Source organism: Equus asinus, chromosome 2, assembly GCF_041296235.1.
Source record: "Equus asinus isolate D_3611 breed Donkey chromosome 2, EquAss-T2T_v2, whole genome shotgun sequence".
In the NCBI taxonomy this organism is placed as follows: domain Eukaryota; kingdom Metazoa; phylum Chordata; class Mammalia; order Perissodactyla; family Equidae; genus Equus; species Equus asinus.
Genome location: NC_091791.1, coordinates 143,866,762 through 143,885,897, shown reverse-complemented (window position 1 = coordinate 143,885,897; position 19,136 = coordinate 143,866,762). Strand labels below are relative to the sequence as shown.

At 38.0% G+C, this 19,136-nt stretch overlaps 1 protein-coding gene across 1 annotated transcript in view; it reads left to right on the top strand.

The window, feature by feature from the left end:
- The window catches only part of UNC13C (unc-13 homolog C), a 565,722-nt gene that overhangs the window by 9,658 nt on the left and 536,928 nt on the right, over nt 1-19,136 (top strand). The window contains 1 exon segment of the mRNA XM_070501335.1: nt 7,444-7,541. The gene's annotated coding sequence lies outside the window, so the exon portion shown is untranslated.

The window sequence follows — 19,136 nt, the reverse complement described above, 5'->3', positions numbered from 1 at the left end:
AAAGGCAAGCTTGGATTTGAAACATGTCCACAAAACCCACATTTCAGAAATCCCAGCCCGCTGAGGTGACTATGTTTACATTGTCTGTTCTTGCTGTATGACTTAGGCTGCCTGAGGGACATCTCCTGTACCTTTCTGATTGAGAGGTATATTCTGCCTCTTGAGCTGCTGCCTTTGTCCTAATTAGACTAGCTATAAAACACTTGGAGTCTAGGGGATTCCTTCTGGGTTAATTACAGAGCTGTGAGCAGCTTTTGCAGGAGAAGTGAAGCAAGTTCAACTTCAGACAAGATGTGTCTATGTGGTTTTAATATGTGGTTACCTGTGCAGAGACTGAAAGGCTTGGCTTTCCCAATGCCCCTCTCCCTCACCATCTAGTATGGACTAAATTTTAGTGCTTGCCTTCTCTTCTTTTCTTCACTAGATTGTGAGCTCCTTGTGGGCAAGTCTTGTGCCATTGTTCTCCTCACTGCAAAACAGGTAGAATGCTTACATATATTAGTTTCAGAGAAAAAGAAACCTGGTGGATTAAAATGGTTCTGATGGGATACAATACAGAGTTTCCTGTGTTTGACATTATTAATAACAAAAGATAATGTTCAGAAGAGTTTTTCCTGATATTTCAAAGAAGAGAGGAGGGCATAGATTATGATTATTGGTCAGAGAGAATATTCTGGGCAGAGGGATGCTCGTGGGACCAAAGGAAATAAAGTTGTTGTGAGACGACAGCAGAAAGCTGATTTTGTTGATATTTAAGAAGCCTTCAGACACTTTGCTAGGCTCTATAGAAAGAATGTGACAATGAATGAAAAGAGGACCTGCCTTCAAAAGCCCTTACATCTACTGGGAGAGGGAAATCTGAACACAAATTACTATACAAGAGGTGAATTAAGGGAGATTGCCAAAGTAGTGAATGTGAAAGTGGGCTAAATATGAACTACAAATGGAAGGAATGAATTGTAGGATTCTACATTGCAACTGTGATGATCTGGTGAGGAGGAAATGAAAGTACATTGTGTTCGATCCAAGAGGTAAAGAGGTGTCTGGGGTTAGAGCAGAGAATATATGGTGAGGGGTAAAGCTGTTGAAAGGTCTGAATTTCATAGAGTAGGCATCAAAGAGTAACCTTTTGGTGGAAATGGTTGGAAAGAAAATACTCTTGTTTATTGAAATTGCTTTCTCAAATAACTGTCCCTGTTCATTCTGATCTTACAGAGGGCAAGGACTATTGCTGTTTTGCTCATCAGTGTATCCCCCAAACCTAGTACAGGCTAGAATACATAGCTGGAGCTCAATAAATATTTATTGGGTGAATGAATAAACTGTTGCTATCTCCATAATGTCAATATTTTTTAAAGCTTTTGAATTAAAACCAAATTTATAGCTTGAATATATTTTTCACTTCTTCATCTTCACTAGTAACTTATTCTGTGTAGAAAACCATGTAGGTACTAGGGTACTAGGGTTACAAAGAATAGTTTTCCAAAGGAGGGACTTAGAGCCTTATTAAGGAGAGAAGACAGAGAGAGATGCCATGCTTGCTGTGAGTAGAACATTAAAGAGTAAATTGAGCTGTTTCTCTAATGTCAGCATATTGTTCTATATTTTGGAATCTGTTAACTAAACACTTCCCCTCCAAATTGTGATCAGATATTTCTTCCCTGAACACTATGGCTCAATTTGCATTTATCAATGAAGGCAAGGTTATGCAACTTCAACTACAATCTTGGAAAACTCTGATTAATAAGCACTGCTTAATTGTTTTTAAAAAATGGCAATCTTTCTTGGTTTCTGCCTGAAATAATAGCCTGATAAGAAATTCAGTGATAAAAATAGAAAAAAAACACTAGTCCAAACAATTCTAAAGACACTAAGGCAGACCAATGACCTTAAATTAAAACTCTAATTCCTCATGCTTCGCCTATTTTGCCCTTAAATGTATAGATTTCCTCTTTGGCAAACATAAGGATTTTTGTGTTTTGTTTATTATGCCATGTAAAACCTGTTTCCTTTTTTCTTCTTTTTTGCTGTTGAACATAAACACAGCCAAATACAAACCACAGGGAGGATTATTATTTCTGACTGTGTGTTCAGGTGTTTCTTAATTTATATACCATGTGGGTTTCCAAAATATCTGCAAGCTAATATCAATGTTAAATTCACTAGGGAACTGGCATTTTGTTTTCTGGGAAATTGAGCTAAATAATCTTCTAAAGAAAGTATCAGTCCATTGATTTACATGTTTTATAAGTTTGAGCTTGCTTAAACTGATGCATAACTGGGATTTTTTTTCTTTTTTGGGGGGGCAGTGAGGAAGATTGGCCCTGAGCCAACATCTATTGCCAATCTTCCTTTGTTTTTTTCTTTTTTCTCCCCAAAGCCTCAATACATATTTGTATAGCCTAGTTGTGGGTCATCCTAGTTCTTCTATGTGGTATGCCACCGCAGAATGACTTGGTGAGTGGTGCTAGGTCCACGCCCAGGATCCGAACTGACAAACCCGGGCTGCCTGAGCGGAACACATGAACTTTACCACTTCACCACTGGGCTGGCCCCTGGATTTTTTTTTAAAACAATGGACAGCACCGGCCTCTCTGTCCTCCAGTTTTAAAAGGAGTCGTCCTTGGTGCTGACATGTGATACTGCAATAGCCCTGCATCTCAGTTTTAGAAGAGATCTCTGGCACTGTCGTGATATGAAAAACAGAGGAAGAATTGGGCTGAAGAGTCTGAGGCTGTATTAATGTTTCTTTTTTTAAAAAAATTATTTTACTGAGGTCATATTGGTTTATAACATTGTCTAATTTCAAGTGTACATTATTATCTATCAGTTTCTGTACAGACTGCATTGTGCTCACCACCGATAGTCTAGTTTTTATCCATCGCCATACATATGTGCCCCTTCACCCCTTTCGCTCACCCCCCCCCACCCCCTTCCCTTCTGGTAACCACTAATCTGTTCTCTTTATCCATGTGTCTGTTTATCTTCCACATGTGAGTGAAATCATATCGTGTTTATCTTTCTCTCTCTGGCTTATTTCGCTTAACATAATACCCTCGAAGTCCATCCGTGTTGTTGCAAATGGGGCAATCTCATCTTTTTTATGGCTGAGTAGTATTTCCTTATGTATATATACCACATCTTCTTTATCCATTCATTAGTTGATGGACACTTGGGTTGCTTCCAAGTCCTGGGTATTGTGAATAATGCTGCAGTGAACATAGGGGTACATAAATTTCTGTGTATTGTTGATTTCATGTTCTTTGGATAAATACCCAGTAATAAGATGGCTGGATCATATGGTATTTCTATTTTTAATTTTTTGAGAAATCTCCATACTGTTTTCCATAGTGGCTGCACCAGTTTGCATTCCAACCAGCAGTGTATGAGGGATCCCTTTTCTCCCCATCCTTTCCAAGATTTGTTATTTTTTGGCTTGTTAATTATAGCCATTCTGACAGGTGTTATGTGATATCTCGTAGTTTTCACTTGCATTTCCCTAATAATTAGTGATGTTGAACATATTTTCATGTGCCTGTTGGCCATCTGTATATCTTCTTTGGAAAAATGTCTGTTCGTATCCTCTGGCCATTTTTTTGATCAGGTTGTTTGTTTTTTTGTTGTTGAGTTGTATGAATTATTTATATATTTTGGATATTAATCCCTTATCAGATATATGATTTACAAATATTTTTTCCCAGTTGGTGGGTTGTCTTTTCATTTTGTTGATGGTTTCCTTTGCCTTGAAGAAGCTTTTTAGTCTGATATAGTACCATTTGTTTATTTTTGCTTTTGTTTCTCTTGCCTAAGTAGATATTGTATCCAAAACGATGCTGCTAAGACCAATGTCAAAGAGTGTACTGTGTATGTTTTCTTCTAAGAGTTTTATGGTTTTGGGTCTTAGATTCAAGTCTTTAGTCCATTTTGAGTTAATTTTTGTGTATGGTGTAAGATAATAGTGTACTTTAATTCTTTTTCATATGGCTGTCCAGTTTTCCCAAAACCGTTTACTGAAGAGATTTTCCTTTCTCCATCCTATATTCTTGGCTCCTTTATTGAAGATGTGTGGCTTTATTTCCGGGCTTTCAATTCTGTTCCATTGATCTGTGTGTCTGTTTTGTGCCAATACCATGCTGTTTTGATTACTGTAGCTTTGTAGTATATTTTGAAGCCAGGGATCGTGATGCCTCCAGCTTTGTTCTTTTTTCTCAGGATTGCTTTGTCTATTCAAGGTCTTTTGTTGTTCCATATAAATTGTAGGATTTATATTCAAGTTTCTTTCTGTGGTCCTGACTGCTATCCCTATCAGGGTAATGAGGTAGGGATTTAGTTGGGAAATAACTCATAAAGGGAGAACAGGCCAGCTTTTCCAAAATGTAAACAAGCTGTGACAACTGGCAGTGTCTCTGCCTCCTCATTTCATCCATCTCTGCCTCCAATTCTCTTCTCCATCCTTTTTTTGGGGGGGGATCCCTCTCCCTATTAAAACATACCTATTTTGTGTCTCATTCCCTTACTTATTTGGAACTTTTTAAATTATTCCAAACATGCAGGTAATTATTCCATATATCCATGGGGTCATCTAAGAAAGAGAGACCAGAAATAAAGAAGTATAGAGCTTTCAAGAGAATTCAACAAAAGATTAGGAAGATGAAATGCAGAGCCAGGAGTACAGGGGACTATCTGTCTTGCCCTTTGATGGCCAACAAATTGATAACACAACTCTAGCTTCAATTGGTTTATTCATATTTGTGTGTAAAGGACATATTGGAGTCACACCTAAGTATTATATGGTAAAATTTTAAAATATTTTATTTAAAAAAATTTTTAGTAGTGATAGATGCACAAATCTTTCCTACCTCACACCTTCTTCCACAATTATAAATTTTCTTTGTACTTACCCTTTTTGTGTGTAAGTGGATTTAAGTTTTACTACCAGTAGACTTTGAACCTGTAGAGAATGAAAAACTAGTTTAGGAAAAATAGATTAGGTGTATTAGGAGTAGCAAAGTAGTTTTTATTTATTTGGAAAGATTTAAGGGCCATGAAGTCCTCATGTTTGGAGAAAAAAAAATAACAACCTTTATCCTTCTCTCCCCTAATATTGATGCTTTGTTACTCTAAAATTCTTCCAAGTACCCCAGAAAAGTAAATAAATTAGGCTGCATCAATTATTAACATGTCTAGTTATCAGATTCTTTCCTGAAAGTTGTGGTAGGTCAAGTAAGACCTGAGTCATTGGACACTTAAGGACAGAGAAAGGAATGACTCAGTGGGACAGCAAAGGTAAACAAAGGGGCCAAGTTGTTGGGAACAAAATTTGTATATTCAGGGCTAGGCATTGTGTGTCCCTCAGCTCCGAGGCTGGGACCAACTGACTGAGAGCTCCATCAGATGCTAGGAAACCTTTGATTTAGAACACTGTTCCATGTTTGAACACAGCTTGGAGATGGAGACACAACTTCTGCCTTGGAGACATAATTTCTAATAAAGATCCACCAAGAGTGATTTTTTTTAAGTTCTGTACAATATGCCAATAGAGGGCCTTTTCAGCAGAATATTTACTACGTTTATGTTTAGTGTATTCAATAATACATTTAAATATATAATCAGGCAGTTTAAATTCAAATTATGTTCTCCTTGATAAAAGTATGTACCTTTTATATTTTTCAGGTTATCTGTATAATATAGTGATATAAGGTGAAGGCTTTGGAGTTTCATATCCAGTATGCAGATGTGGGCACTTCCACTTTCTAGAATTGTGGTGTTAGGCAAGGTACTTAATTGTGCCAAGCCACAGTTTCCTGTTCTCTACAACAGGAATAGTACAGTAAATTTTTTAGAGGATTGTTGCCATGATTAAATGAGATAATTTTAAAAAATACTCAGTATAGTACCTGGAACAGAGCAAGCAAATATTAAATGGCACCTACTATTACTATTCTTTGTTACTCATTAACTGCCTCTGCTACTTATGCTATACCATGAAAATAAAGATAATATGTTTTGTAGAACTGGAGTCACGCAACCTGAAGGTCAAAACTAGGGCATGTTCAGGGACAGTATGGAAAAGCTGTGAACTTGTATCTGTAGCGATCCAGGAACCAAGAATGGCCTTCAGTTGAGGGCCATTTCCAGAGGTTGACTCAGGAGAATGAGTACCCCGGTTCTGAAGGTACCACACTCTGGCATCCATTACAGTCTGTCCTATGTGCCGTTCAAACCCATTTGCTTCATAGCGCAAGTTAGCACCGTCTGGAATAACTGGCTGATTTCTTTTCCTGGAGAAACTTACATGAAGAAGGTTATTGGAATGAACTAGAGCCCCTGTAATTTCAGCTGCTCTCATGACCACAATACATCATCTCCCTCCTACACCTCCCATATTAGATATCCTCTACCCATGGCTAGCATCTCTGCTGGGCTAGGTGGTTTCCCTCATGGGATGACCCAGATTATCATCCATGAGGGGTCTGAGCCCTCAGTCATTTTGCCATTCTTATCCATTTACCATCAAATCAGGCAGGGGACTCTGAAGGGTTTCCTCAGTGGCTTACCTGGGTGCCAAACATATTCCTCCTTGTCCCCATAGTGTAATTTCATCCCTACTTTCTCCTAATGATCAGAGTTAGTTCCTCTAAAGTGACCAGATGGCAATCATCTCCTAAGATTTCATGGCACTTTCTCTGTGTGTCCTCATAGAAGCAGTCCTCCTCTGGGACCCAGGTGCTCTGTAATCACGGAGAACAAAGTTGTGGGGGATGGGAAGTACAAACACTCCAAGAGGGCCATCAAGAATGATAATAAATAGGGCCACTCCTTGGTTCTCAGACCCATGTATTCTGTCTATAGGAGACACAATACCATGTGATGGCCATGGAGTTAGAGTATATAATGCATTCTGAAGTATGGCACCCCATCCTATCAGGGTATCGTTTCTAAGCTGGCACTTCAAATGTGTCTTTGAAGCCTATTTAAAAAAAAATTATCAGCATAGAAGCTTCTGGGCTTTGATTTACTATGTCATAGTTGTTTTGATTCCAGTTAAAATGAAGTACTGCCGTTTTCAGAGTAGAAGTTCAATGTAATCAATTGCTGCCAAGTGGCTAGTCGATCTTCTTGAAAGATGTTGTTTTTTCAGGTGCTCAGCATTGGTCTCTGTTCCTGGCAGGTTGCGTATTTGGCAGCAGCAGTACCTAGATCAGCCTTGTTGAAAAGGAGCCCATGCTGTTTAATCCATGAATAATCTCCATCTCAACCACAATTGATCAGGTCATTCTCCTTACTTGGTTATTTATTGCTACTTCCATGGTGGATGCTCTCTGGTGGGCCTCAACATGCAACACAAAAGTTTTCACATTTTGAGCTCTTTCCCTTAAATCCATCCACATGCCTCTCTCCTCAGTTTCTTTGACCCTTATCTTCCAATTTTTGTTTTTACAGGCTCCTGAGACATTAGCCAAGTGATTCACCACTGCTCATGAGTCCACATACATTCTTACCATGGGCCACTTCTCTTTCCACACAAAGTGGATGATCAGGTAACCTACCCCAAATTCTGCCCATTGGGAGGATTTCCCCTCACCGCTGTCTTTCAGTGCCATGTTGAGTGGGACTGTGTAGCAGTAGTCCATTTTCATGGGCTACGCACATATTGAAGCATCCACATGCTGAGACAACCCATCCATACACTAAATTCAGATGTTTTTTTCTTCTTCTCCTAGCTGTCCATAAGGGATATCTTCCAATGAATACACACACACACACACACACACACACACACTCACACACACACACGTATACACACACACACTGAGGGAGAGGGACTGGTGCAATAGTAGTGGATGACAAAAGTCTAGGCCCTATACTCATGCAGTTTACTTGTGCTTACCCAACCTTATGACTTGGTGAGTCAGAGAGAACTCAGCTCATGACAGGTAGTTCTGGCAGCATAGCCAATTGATGTCACATATTCAAGTGCTCTGTATGTATTTGGGCCCAGTTGCAGATTGGGGAATATTTTTTTGGATAGTGTATAGGTCTCCAGTGCAGATGGCATGACCTTGCTCCAGAATCCAGGGGTCAACATTGTGATTCTTCTCTTGGAACTCACCATATATTCTACAAGTTGACTTTTTTCACCATAGATATTTCTGTTAATCAGGTCCTAACCATGTCAGTCTTTCATATCACAGCATTTTATTCAGAGTAGTATTAACCAGTATGGATTATAATACTTTCCAGAACCTGAAGAGGCTACCATGCTTTGGATGTGAGAGGCAATGATTTACTTTTTACTCTCGAGAGGATATTTACCACTTACCCCTAAAAACTGCACTGTTATGATCTCTGAATCATCATAGCATTCATCTTCCTCTGGAGCTCATGTCTTATCAAGGCCTTCTTGTTCACCTTCTTGCCACTTTTCGCTCACTGGATCCAATTCACAGGATGTCATCAATGTAGTAGAGCAATGTGATGTTCTTCAGAATACTCAGATAATCTAGGTCCCTGTACGTGTTGGGAAAATTAAACAGTCCTGGGAGAAGACTGTATATTCTTGTCTACCCTACTTGAATGTGGACTGCTTCTGAACCATTTTCCTAATAAGGATAGAAAAGAATAAATTTGCCAGTTCGATGGCCATATACTATGTTTCTGAGGCTATGTTCATCTGCTCTAGCAAAGATACCACATCTACACACCAGCTGCAAATGGGATGACTACTTTGTTGAGTTTGTGATAGTCCACTGTCATCTACTAGGATCTATCTGGCTTTCTCAGGGGCAAGTCTGGTGCTAAATGACATGAATTAAATATGGATATAGTGGAGACCACTGCTCCTGCATCACTTAAATCTTCAAGGGTAGTACTAATCTCTGTATTCCTCAGAACATGATAATGTTTGTTTATTTATTCTCTCTGTCTTCCCCACCATGATAGCTCTTACCCCACAGGCCAAGGAATCAATGTAGTGGTTCTGCCAACTACCACATATGTTCATTCCAATTATACATTTGCAGGCTGAAGAAATTACCTCTGGGTGAGTCTGTGGACCTGCTGGACTCACTGAGAGCCATCCCTGAGCTAAGACTATATTTAGTACCTGCTCTCACTTACCCCCACTCTAAAATAGAGTTCAGATCAGTTAGTATCAATGCCAACTCAGACTGTGTCTCACAGTGATCAAAATGTTTGGATATTCTCTTTTCCCCTGTGTATAGTTATAGAAGTAGGTCCCTTTGGTGAAGGTATATGGGAATCATTACCATATTCATTTGTCATAATGTAGTGGGGTCCAAACTTCATGGAGACGTGGCCTCTCCTTTGGTCATTGGGTTCTGGTTTTGAGTGTTGGCTCAAGTCCAGAAACTGTGCAAGAGATTTATGTTCTTAGTGGGGAGGCTGTCCTCAATCTTCTGATAACCTATTCATGATTCCTTTTGCTTCTGTAAATTAAACAGTATCTGTGGAGGAGTGTGCATCTATCTTGCCTCTAGGAACTGCATTCTATTAACCATCTGCCTAGGTCTCCCTAAGTCGCTTTATGACTTCCATTTTTAACATTGCAACTTATTATGATAATTACACCCACCCTGTTTCTGATAATTAAGTGCTACTACCTCACCTAAATTGTTTTGGGATCCTATCATTGCCATTGTTATCAAAACCTAGTTCTATAACATCCCTGGCCTATAGAGGATAGCCACCACTGAGATACTCTGTGATGCCATTGAGAAACTCAACATCATATTACTTATCTCAATGGTAGATAGTGTGTCCTCCCATGGAACATTTTACGCTGATGAGTTTTCTGGCTTTATGCAGTATATCTACTCTAGTACATCCACTTCTCTGAGACTTATGAACTTTTTCTCTACTCTTTACCATATTACTTCTACTTGGTACAGACCATAACATTTTCCAAGCCTTCAAGAATCACCATAGCTTTAATACTGTCTCCCATGATCCTTGCCAGGTGTTAAATTCAATATCATAGGAGAGTGCTTCCATAGCAATACATTCTTCCCTATTTAACTTTATATACCTCCCCAGTGATTTAGTACCTGCAGAATCCGGTTCTTAAGTACTTTCTCGGTTCCTATTGGTGCATATATGTTGGTAAGGTCCTGTATTTTCTTCAACATACAGTCTCTTTCCTTCCTTAACAGACCCACATTTACTCAGCTGGTTTGTGTTGTGGCTTTACCCTAGTTATTGGTCTGGATGTCCATGGGGGTATTTGTGGTAGATCTTGATGGAGGGTACACAGATTGTCTTGGAAGTTGGAGACCTTTACATTGTCTACAAGCAAGGATGGAGCACTAGCCACTAAAGGGAGGAGTAGGCCACTTTTACAGTATCGACTGATTCAGGGGAATCTGAGGATTCAAGAGTTTCAAGTGAATTAACCCCGATGTCCCCATCACGTGACGCACAGTCCCATTTTTTCTCAATTAAGGCCCCGAACTTGGCATAGCCAACCTGCCTAAGTTGAGATTTAAACCTTCTCTGGAGCTCTGCCACTTTTATGATTAATTCCTGGATCTGGTGCTCAGCTTTTTCTGCATCTGCTGCAATAGATGAGAATTTATTTATATGGCAACATGGCCTTTTGCTGTTTTTACAGTTAGCCTTAAATTGGTGATTAATCACTCTTAGCCTTTCATTGTCTTTCAGTTCATCAAGAGACCCTAGCAACAGCTATTCTATTCCATAGTGCTAATCACTTCCTCTTCTCAACCCCTCAAATACCTTGAGATGTTGTACCTATGAGTTCATTCCCTTGCAGTAGTATCACACTCCAGTCTACCACTAGTGGATATTTTAACAATTGTACTGCTACAGTAGACCACAGGCTATCAGCTGTCCACATGACATCAATGATGAGGTCCTCATTGCCAGTCCAAGAGAGAAGATCCAGATAAAATATCTCATTTTAGGGTGACTTCCTCAGTGTTCCCTGGGTACCAACTTTCTTAAGTCAGGTTCTCTAGGAAACAGACTGTGCCACAGAGATTATATGTGCAGAGTTTCTTTTAGATTAGGTAGAGGGAGAAGCTGAACCATGATACATTTGCAACAGAGGCCTCAGGCAATCTTACAGGAAGGTCTAATGTTGGGATGGTCCCTGTATTAAAACAAGGGGGCTAGGCATTTGAGTACCCACATCAATTATTCATTGGATGTGGGCTGACCCAGAGGAGGGGGAATAACCCCTTGACCACTGTCATTCTCAGGGAGCAGCTCAGCTATGTGCCTTTGGCAATGAACACAACACTCTCTGCAGTTGGAGTGCCTTAGTCCTTAAGGGGACATTTGTGTGGCACAGCACAGCTATGCACACTATTATCTTTCCATTAATTCTGAAGGTGGAATGGGATGTTGGAGTGCAAATATTATAGTTGAGACTACCTTGATTGTAATATCAAGGGTCCATGGAGAGTATACACTCTCTGGGATACCCCTTCTTTTTTTTTTTTTTGGCCCTGGGCTAACATCTGTTGCCAATCTTTTTTTCTTCTTCTCCCCAAAGCCCCCCAGCACATAGTTGATAGTTGTATATTCTAGTTGTAGGTCCTTCTAGTTCTGTTATGTGGGATGCTGCCTCAGCATGGCTTGATGAGCAGTGCTAGGTCTGTGCCCATGATCCGAACCAGCAAAACCCTGGGCCTCCAAAGTGGAACACTTGGCCACTTGGCTACAGGGCTGGCCCCTGGGATATCCTTCTATGTCCTGCTTTTTCCTAAGGCACAGAAGTTTACTCAGAGCGCTGGTTAAGTTCTTCTAAATTACTTTTAAATTATCTTTTTAAAATGTTTTTAAAAATTAGTGGGTTCTGGTTCCTTGGTGTCAAAGAATTTCCCACAACATTCTTCTGGGCCTTTGCTTTCTAGCTTTTATCAAGGCCTAAGTAAAGGGTCTGGGCTAAGTCAGGGGGACAGATGAACACAGATACAATGAGAGCCTGAATCTTAATGTGATTTTATGGGAGGGAGGAAGGACTTAACTTTGTTTGTGACAAGGGGCTTTGGAACACTTGAATTTGGATAGATAGACATTGTATATTTTTATCCCTGTGGTTATTAGAGATGTAAAACTTTTGTATTGCCTTCTTAATTTCTTATTTTTTTATATCAATTACACTAGCACCTAGACTTGCCATAGATCAAGTTACCAACCACTTCTGTTATTATTATTTATTCCCGGATGCTCTTTGAGGTAAGAGCTGGCTGATGCTAAGCATGTTTTAGTTTTAAACTGAAGAGACTTTACATGTATAATTTCATATTCCATAATAAAAATATGAGACATTTTTAAAGAACTGAACTTGATATTTTGAGTTCTTTATTGGGGGCATGTATTACCTTTTATTATAGGGAATGTGTTCTATCTTTGCAGAAAAAGTTAAAAAATGTCTTTCTATTAGGCATTTTGAAATAATTTCCGTATAGATTTACTTAAAAGGCACTCTGTGATACAGGAAAAGGATGAAATTGCAGCTCTGTTTAGTGAGACACTAATTTTAATTTTAGTTATAAGTGTCACGCCCATTTTACTTGCATGCTTTGAAACATAAGTAATTGACTTTTACCCAAGAGTTGGAATCAAATGAAGTTCCATTGTGTGAGGAAAATTGCATTGGATCTAACACTTAAAGGGGAAGGGAGGGAAGATACTAATTATGTAAGCATCTAAGTTTTGGTCTGTTTTCATGCTGTGCAACATTCACTAAAATTTAAAATTCTCACTTGTACTACAGAAGAGAGACACATCTAGAGTTATGTACAATCAGTGAGGAGAGAAGAGCAGTTTGGAAGTCATATCAATAGTCACGTGTAAAGTCTGTGGTGAGGATTAAGTGAAGTTATGTTTTTTAATGTGTACAGTACAATGATGGGAATATTTTAGGATCAACGTAAAAATGTTCAATTTTTTTGTGAATTTTTATTTTCTGAAAGAAGCTAATGACCTCAAATGAACATTGATGAGGGACCGAACCAAGATGGTAGCTCTGGGAATGGAAAAGAGGTGTAGAGATTGAGAGAAATTGTAAGGTTAAGGGTCATAAGAGTTAGACTTGGTTAGAAGTTTGGGACAAATAGAAGTTCAAAGGTGAACCTGGAGTTCCAGTCCATATAACTAAGAGAATGTTGGTTTTATTCATTAGTACTGTATGAGAAATTTAGAGAATGTTGTAGTTTATGAGTGAAGATGAATTTGAAAATATTGGATTTGAGATGTTAGTGGTCATTCAGGCCAAAATAGTTAACACAAAAATTGGAATTAATGTTAAGAAGAGAAGATAGATGCAGACATATTGACTTGGTAGTTAGAAGAAAGGGGAATAAAAGAAATCTGAAAAGGAAAGAGAGGCCAGTGAAGGACCTTGTTGGGGTTTCTTTGTTAAAGCATTAAAGAAGAATACTTACTTAAACTGTTATCTCACCATACCATAGACAAATGGCCCCAGACCTTGGTCTAGAGAGCAATCAGAAACATAGGCCTCCTCTCCCTCTGTGGCTATGCAGTCTCTCATTTCTGCTTTTGACCTCCTGTCTGCATTGCTTTCTCTTTTGAAAATATGTTTTCACTGTTCACTTTTTACAAAGATCAAAAGTTGATTGCTTAGGTCACAACTTTATGTGGCTTTCTTGTTAAATGCCTGAAAAGATCTGACAGTCTCTATGCTCCAACTCCCAATTCCCAAGAAACAGAACTGATTGGTTCAGTTGCCATTATGTGACCACTCTGGTCAAAATAACTGTGTTCAGAGAGAGGCCATGTTGTCATCAAGATGTATAGAATGATTTAAAAAAAGGCTAAGTGGTTAATCATTTCAGATGCAGCAGATAGATTAGGGAAGATTAGGGTTTTATATAAATATTATTCATGCCCAGTAAGAATGAAATTTTAATAGAGTTCTGGGGCTGAAACTGGACAGTAAGAGGTTGAAGATGACTGGACTCTTGAGAGGATAGAGACAGCAGGTCTCATCTGTGCTCTGGAAGTGGTAAGTAGAAAGTGCCGTAGCCTGAGGAGGTAACGACATTGAAGGAAAGCTGAAGGCTGTCTTCCGTTAGTTTTTTATTTACAATAGGATAAGATGTAAATATGCTCATTGCTTAGGTGGCCTGGACCCCTTGGAGAGAAAGAGACTTAAAATGTGAGTAATAGAAGAGATACTTGCTGGAACACTATCCTAGAGGTGGTAGGAGGTGATTCAATCAACAGCTCAGGAGGAGATATGACCCTTGACGAAATTTTTTTTTTAAATCGAGATAACATTGGTTTATAACATTGTAGAAGTTTCAGGTGTACAGCATTATAATTAGACTTCTGTATATACTACAGATTGCTCACTAGCAGAAGTGTGGTTTCTGTCTATTACCATATAGTTGACCCGCTTTGTCCTTTGCACCCTCCTCCCTACCCCCCTTCCTCTCTGGTAACTGCCAATCTGTTGTCTGCTTCTATGAATTTGTTTTGTTTTGTTTATTTGTTTTGTTTTTGTTTTGTTTTGTTTTTTTATATTCCATGTATGAGTGAAGTTATACAGTATTTGTCATTCTTTGTCTACTTATTTCACTTATCATAATATTCTCAAGGTCCATTTATGTTTTCACAAATGGCAAGACTTCATCTTTTTTATCACTGAGTAGTATTACATGGTATGTGTATATCTGTATATATATATGTGTGTGTATATATCTATATATATATGTATATACACACATATACACACTACATCTTCTTTATCCATTTATCTATTGATGGGTACTTAGATCGTTTCTATCTCTTGGCTATTGTAAATAATGCTGCAGTGAACATAGGGGTGCATATATCTTTTCAAATTAGTGTTTTAGTATTTTTCAGATAAATACCCACAAGTGGAATAAATGGATCATATGGTAGTTCTATTCTTAATTTTTTGAGGAACCTCTGAAGTGTTTTCCATAATGGCTGTACCAATAGTGGATGATAGTTCCTTTTTCTCCACATCCTCTTCAACACTTGTTATTTATTTCTTGTCCTTTTGATAATGGCCATTCTAATAGGAGTGAGGTGATAATTCATTGTGGTTTTGATTTGCATTTCCTTAATAATTAGTGATGTTGAACATCTTTTCAGTTGCGTGTTGGCCACCTGTAAGTCTTCTTTGGAAAAATGTCTATTCAGATCCTCTGCCCATTTTTTGATCAGGTTGTTTAGTTTTTGGTTGTTGAGTTATATGAGTTCTTTCTATATTTTGGATATTAACCCCTTATCAGATATATGATTTGCAAATATCTTCTCCCATTTGATAGGTTGTCTTTTTGTCTTGTTGATGGTTTCCTTTGCTGCGCAGAAGGTTTTTATTTTGATGAAGTCCCACTTGTTTATTTTTTTCTTGTGTTTCCCTTGCCTGAGGGGACATATCCAAAAAGATATTGTTAAGACTGATGTCAAAGAGCACAGTGCCTATGTTTTCCTCTAGGAGTTTTCTGATTTCATGTCTTATATTTAAGTCATTAATCCATTTTGAGTTCATTTTTGTGTACGGTCAAGATAGTGGTCTAGTTTCATTCTTTTGCATGTAGCTGTCCAGTTTTCCCAACACTGTTTATTGAAGAGAATTTCTTTTCTCTACTGTATGTTCTTGGCTCCTTTATAGTAAATTAGTTGTCCCTAACAAAAGATTCTTGTATCTTAGAACTATACAGAGAACAGACAGTGCTGAAATAAAAATCTCTCTGAATACTTATTGTAGTTGTTCCAGTTGGATGACATTGAACTTCTGGACAACTTCAGTCTGTCCTTAGTCAAGGAGGCTTTTCTGTGTCAGCTGGATTTCCAAGCAAGTATGAGAATTGAACCCTGGCCTTTGTAATGAGGCGGAATGTCAAAAGAACCTTTTGTTCCCTAGACATGCTGTCTCTCTGCTTTGAACTTTATGTCTCGGGGTGCACAGCCCAACTACTTTTTCCATGTGCTGCGTGTTCTGCAATGGCACTAAATGGGGTAAGTAAAGAAGACCTAATTTTCATGCAACAGTCAATTAAATCAGTTTCCACCGTCCAAGAAATTGCTTCTCATGTACTACTTCCATTATCAAAGTACATGTCATTTTTTTATTCATATTTATTTATTTACATAGTTTTTTAGTAGAATAAGATTTCCAAACAGTGAAATGCATCGATCTCAAATTTACATTGTGAATTTTAAAAAATGAACACTCCTATTACCCCAGTTAAGATACAGAGCATTTCTCTCAATCCAAAAAGTTTTCTCATGTCCCTTTCAAGTCAGTCTCCACTTTTCATAGGCAACAACTTTTCAGGCTTCTAGTATCATAAATTAGTCCTGCTTTGAATTTATTATAAGTGGAATCATAGAGTATTGACTCTTTTGTGTCTGGCTACTTTGCTTAATATGATATTTTTGAGATTCATCTGTAATAGTGATTCATTCTATTTTTATTGCTGATTAGTGCTAGATTATTTTAACATACTTTAATTTGTGTACCCATTCTCTTCCTGATGGATATTTTCCCACTTTTTGGCTGTTAATAATAAAGATACGATAGAAATTCTTATACGAATTTGTTTGAGAAAATGCCTTAATTTCTCTTTGGTAAGTGCTTAGGAATGCAATTGCTGGATTATAGTATAAGTGTAGGAATAACTTTATAAGAAACTGACAGTTTCTAAAGTGATTGTATTCTTTTACATTGTCCTCTTTATTGTATGAAAGTTCTAGATTCTCCATATCCTCCCCAGCATTTGGTGTAATCAGTCTTTTAAAATTTTAGCCATTTTTGTCTTTATGAAATGGTATCTCATTTTGGTTTTTAATTTGCATATTCCTAATAATTAATGCTGTAGGCCACATTTTCGTGTGCTTATTGGCCAGTTAGAAATCAGTCTGAAGTTGTCACTAATTACTAACTGATTGTGTTGCTTTTAAGGATGTGTGCTTGGCATTAGAGTCAATTTTTGAACAGATCAAAAGTAATAAAACTGAACAAAATGAGCTAGCAGCACCTAATCATCTATGAAGAATACTTTGTGAACAGAATTTTATTGAGAAACCCAAGGTGCAGAGCTCTTCAGATTTCATTAATTAGAAATGTGGACATCTAATCAATGTACCAATTTGCCAACAATATTATTAATTTTTTGTTATAGATATGTTTAGTGTAGTTTTAGTATAAGACATATTTCTGGCTGAAACATTTTATTGTGTAGGCAATTCTTGTAGAGATACAGTAATATCTTATAAATTTGAACCTTATTCTTTCAGAAAGGGTGATAATTACTTCATCTAGGAGGGTGTTAAACTTGTATCAAGAACAGGGTAACTCTTTTTCTCTTCCACCCTACTAATATTTAGGTCGAGTTCTGTTTATGCTTGAGCAAATTACTGATAGTTTATGAAATATTTTGGTACATTTATTGATTACCTTTTTTTCCAATGAAAATTAATTGGGTTGCTATTAAATATCAGGCACCTTGATACATTCCATTAGGGAAAACAGATGCAAAAATGGATTATATTATCTCATAATATTGCTGTAATACATGTGCAGCTTAGTAAAGGTGTGTGTGTACTTCAAAGATTGTATCTATGATGTCCAAATGAGTTGTGACACAGATGGAAAGGCACATTAATTCCTGCCTGAGCCATCAGGGAGACTTCTGGAGGGAGATATTGCTTGACCTGGACCTAGAATCCAAGTTGCCAAGTAAGGAATTCAGGATACTGGCTGTCTTCATGAGTTTTGGGTTAAATAACATTTTTTGGGGGGTAAAGAAAGGGAGTGATAAGGAAGAAAATGGACATTAATGAAACTAAACAATGTGCCCTGCCAAGAAATGTGATAGATGTGTTTGCTCTCATTATCGCATAGTCTGATACATCTCGCAAACACCCCTAGGAAATAGATACTATCATCCCTGGTGTATACATGAGGAATGTGAAGTTTCTATGGTCCCAATCCCAGTTTCAAAAAAGGTTAAACTGTAAAAATATGTGGGCCTTAGAATCAATAAAATACAGTTAAATCATTGTTATGAGTAGCGTATCATTCCTTTAGAGTATGCAACATTTTAAAAGAAATAACTTTTAAGTACATGTAACACTACTAATTTTTATCTTCTTCATTAGCCTTCAGAATTACTGTGACTCTTACTCTACCTTAAAAAAACTGGACAATTTGCATTATTCTAAATAAACACAAAAGAGGGACTGTGTTACTGTGAGACCTCCTCCGCTGCCCTACAGTCAGGAAAGGAGTGGGGGTAGAGGAAAGGTCTGCCCAGATGGAAATTTTACCATCATTTGTTAATAACAATAACTAGCATTTTTGAGTACTTCTGATGTTCCAGACTCTCCTCTAATTATCTCTTATTTAATGCTTACAGCAACATGAGGGAGTTGGTATCATTATAATCTCAGTTGTCAGATGAGAAAACCGAGGAACAAAGAGGTTAAACAATTTGCTCATTGTGCACAGCTGGTGTACAGCAAAGCCATGATTCAAAGCAGGCCGTCTGGCTTAAGCCACCATTCTATGCCCCTCTGCTAAAGTATGAATGGTGTATTTTGGAGCTCAGCTGGGCACCAAATGGAATATGCCTCCTATTCACCAAGGATGGACGTGCTCCCTGATATAACTGATGGTATCTTATTTGAACAGTGTGGTGTAGTCTGGTTTGGGAACCAAACATAAATTGTTCAAATTTTAGCCCTATCACTCGAGTAAGTCTGGAGTAAGTCACTTAGGGTCTCTGAGTCTTGGCTTTCTTGTTTTTAAAATGAGAGTAATATTTTCCCTTGTGAAGTTTTTTAAGGATTAATCATTTTAACATGTTGAAGTAGACATTTCCTATTACTATGGGGATATCAAAAAATACTTAGGAAGCACGGGTCGGGGGTCATATGTTCTCACAGGGATCTGGGCCCCTTCTCTGGCACAGGACATTAGGCTGGTAATGTATCCAACAATTCTGGTGGGACAGAGATGTGGGAAACATTAGAACTAGTAACAACTTTTGTCCAGAATGGTGTCTTTTCTTCAGTGGCCTTTCTTTACATAGTTTATGCCTCTAGTAAAAATTCCACCACACGTCAAAATTGCTTACAAGATTTTCTTT